We start from the raw sequence: 2,867 nt of genomic DNA on the forward strand, positions 1-2,867 counted from the left end.
CTCAAAGAAAAATAGCACTATGATTAGCAGAAAGGGAATGGATCCTGCAAGGCTAGGACTAGAGGAGGTCAGTGAAGCACCAACAGGGCAAAATTTAAAGAGGCACGCATTTTCTGATTCATGAAAGTTTGGTTTTGACAGTGAGCTTCTCCTCAAACTGTGTGCCCCTCACTCACCTCACCCTCCTCCTGGCCCTGGATGCTGGGCAAACAAAAAAAACAAAAACATTCATATACCCATGTTCAAAACTATGGCTCAGAGTACCTGAAATCCACACCTTCAGAGACTCATTTCTCTGAGTAGGCAGAGACATCTCTAGGGGTTCCCCAATTTCTTCCCCCCCCAAAATAGCTGCAGGGTAAATCTTTAGTCAGTGAAAGTTTCCCCAATACATGCTAGTTATAGGCTATCAAGTCAGTAACCTCCAGAGCCAGCACGTGTTAAAAGCCCCACCCCATAAAAATGTGTGGTGCACTGTGAGGGCCAAGGGGGCAAGACCTGGGACTGTACAGAAGAGGGTCCCTGGAGAGGAGGAAAATGACAGAAAAAAAGGAGATACAAGAGTTAAAGGCACACTTTTATCCAATCACTTAATAACACTTAATGAACACTGGCTCTAGTTCGATTTTCCTAAGTTCTACCATATGGAGAAATGAAAGTAGCAGGCTGGCAAGAGAGGATGTAGCCGGAAAGACTCAGGGCACAGTCCATGTGGAAATCTCTGAACACGACCTCTTTGATGCTGTGCAACATCTGGGAAGGCTTATCTGGAGTTCCAGTGATAAGGCTTCAGGGAGGAGAGTGAATCCTGCCAAGGGAAAATCCTTGCTTATTCTGGAGGCTGGTGTCTTTGAAAGCTTAATTTTCCCCTACAGTAAAGGTTTAAGGAAAGACTGGGAAAGTTATGAATTGTGTGTCCCTCCTAGGACCAAGGGAAAAATCAATTCTTAAACCACAAGATAAATAAGTCAATTACCTCTTATGTTTGGTACTAATAAAGACAACTTTTTTTCTATCTTTCATATTCCATTAATTTTAATCTTTCCTTTTTGGGACTCTAGTTGCCTTTGGCAAAGAAAAGAGCTTACATAACTGAAATATATCTGCCTCTAATAAAAATCAGGTTTAAAAATTTTTGTCCATCTTAAAAGTTCATAAAGAAATGATCCTGTTATTAGTTGGAGGCTGCATTTGGGAATATGATTTTCCATTCTGTCAACTCATAATGGATCCAAACACTACCCAGAAACCAGGGTAACCTGGTCCACAGACATCAGCTGTCTGCTTCTGGTGGCATATATGTCACCATGGTGTGAACGGTGGACAGCTAGATGCCAGCAACCTTACAACCTTATAACTCACTCCCCTGTTCATGGAGCAGCCTTCTACATAAAATGGCTTCCCCAGGATGTGCCTACTGGGAGAGCATGTGGTGGCCAGAATGCCTGGTGCCCTCAGCAACCATATTTCACAGTAACTGTTTGCTTTATACTCCATTGATAACTAACAAATCGGCATTCTAGTTGTAAGTACCAGGTTCAGTGTGCTAAGAATCAAGTTTCTGTGCCCACAAGCCCTGCAGATGCTGGACCAGGGGCAAGTCACAGGAACTGTGTTGATCAACCGTGAGTCCTCTTAGAGACACAGCAGGAAGCCTTCTTTCCTAGTTACACCCCTTCTCTCACCCTGTGAGTCTTCAAACTGGGAAAATTAGATGCTATAAAAGCAATGAATACCTTTTTAAGTTCTTCCTTGCCCAAAGAATACTACCAGATGAACTTTTTGCAAAATATAATAATTGGCAGATTTATTAATGAGTGCAAGAAATATTGAGTACCTTATTATATGCCAACTACTGTGCTAGGTGTGGTGGAGAATTCCAGGCTGAAAAGGATAGGGTATCAGTCTTCGAAGCTTGCAGACCATGAGAGGAGATACACAATAACTTTCTTAAGAGACAAATTATTCTAACTTCTGTAGTAGGATGAACTACACTGTATGGATAAAGAAAAGATTAATTGTAACAAGTGGCTCAGAGAAGACCTCTTGGAAGACATGGGATCTGAGCTGACTCCATGAGATGCTCTGGGGAGAGTTGCAATCCAGGCAAAAGGGGGTTTGGCTCAAAAGTGCAGGGAACAGGACCCCCACGTGGCTGAACATCCTGGGCCTTGGCAAGCATGCCATTAAGACCAGGTGACTGGGTAAGAGACAGACTGGGAAAACTCTGGGCTCTAGACCACAGAGCATGGGAGTGCAGGAGTGCTCTGTCCCACAGATTATCATGGTTAGTTAAATCTTAAACCACCATGGCTGTGTTTTTTGAGCTCTTCCTAAGTAGAAAGACTATCAGTCCAATATATATTATTGTGTATTACGGTATCATCATCCCTCTCTTTCACTTGGTTTGTTTCTTTTGAGCCATTTAATCTACCTAAATTAAGACCTCCAAATTCAAGATCATCCAGGCTATGAACCCCTCCCTGGAAAAAAAAAAAAAAAGAGGGTTTCCAGGCACAGGGGAAAGATGTCACCTCTGAATTGACACTGTGGCACAGGGGGAAATGCCTAGGTGCCTAAATCAGGTGGTGTTTTCTCAGCTCTTCAGAGCGGCCCCTCTGGCTCCTTAGGAAAGGGGTCCTCCTCAGCCTCTCCAAGCCTCAATCTGCCTGGGATGCACATATCCCAAGGGGTTTGGGGAAAACGCTTTAAAAACCCCGCTGGCCAGAGATCAGCAGCAACATCTGAAGCAATAGCGACAGTGACAGCACCGGAATTTCTGGTCTTTCCAACTGCCCAGGATTCCCAGCTTGAACTCTTCCTGGAAACGCTTGCTTTCTTCACCGCTTCTCTTGCGCAATCTAGTG

Source organism: Tursiops truncatus, chromosome 9 (genome assembly GCF_011762595.2).
Source record: "Tursiops truncatus isolate mTurTru1 chromosome 9, mTurTru1.mat.Y, whole genome shotgun sequence".
NCBI classification, from domain to species: domain Eukaryota; kingdom Metazoa; phylum Chordata; class Mammalia; order Artiodactyla; family Delphinidae; genus Tursiops; species Tursiops truncatus.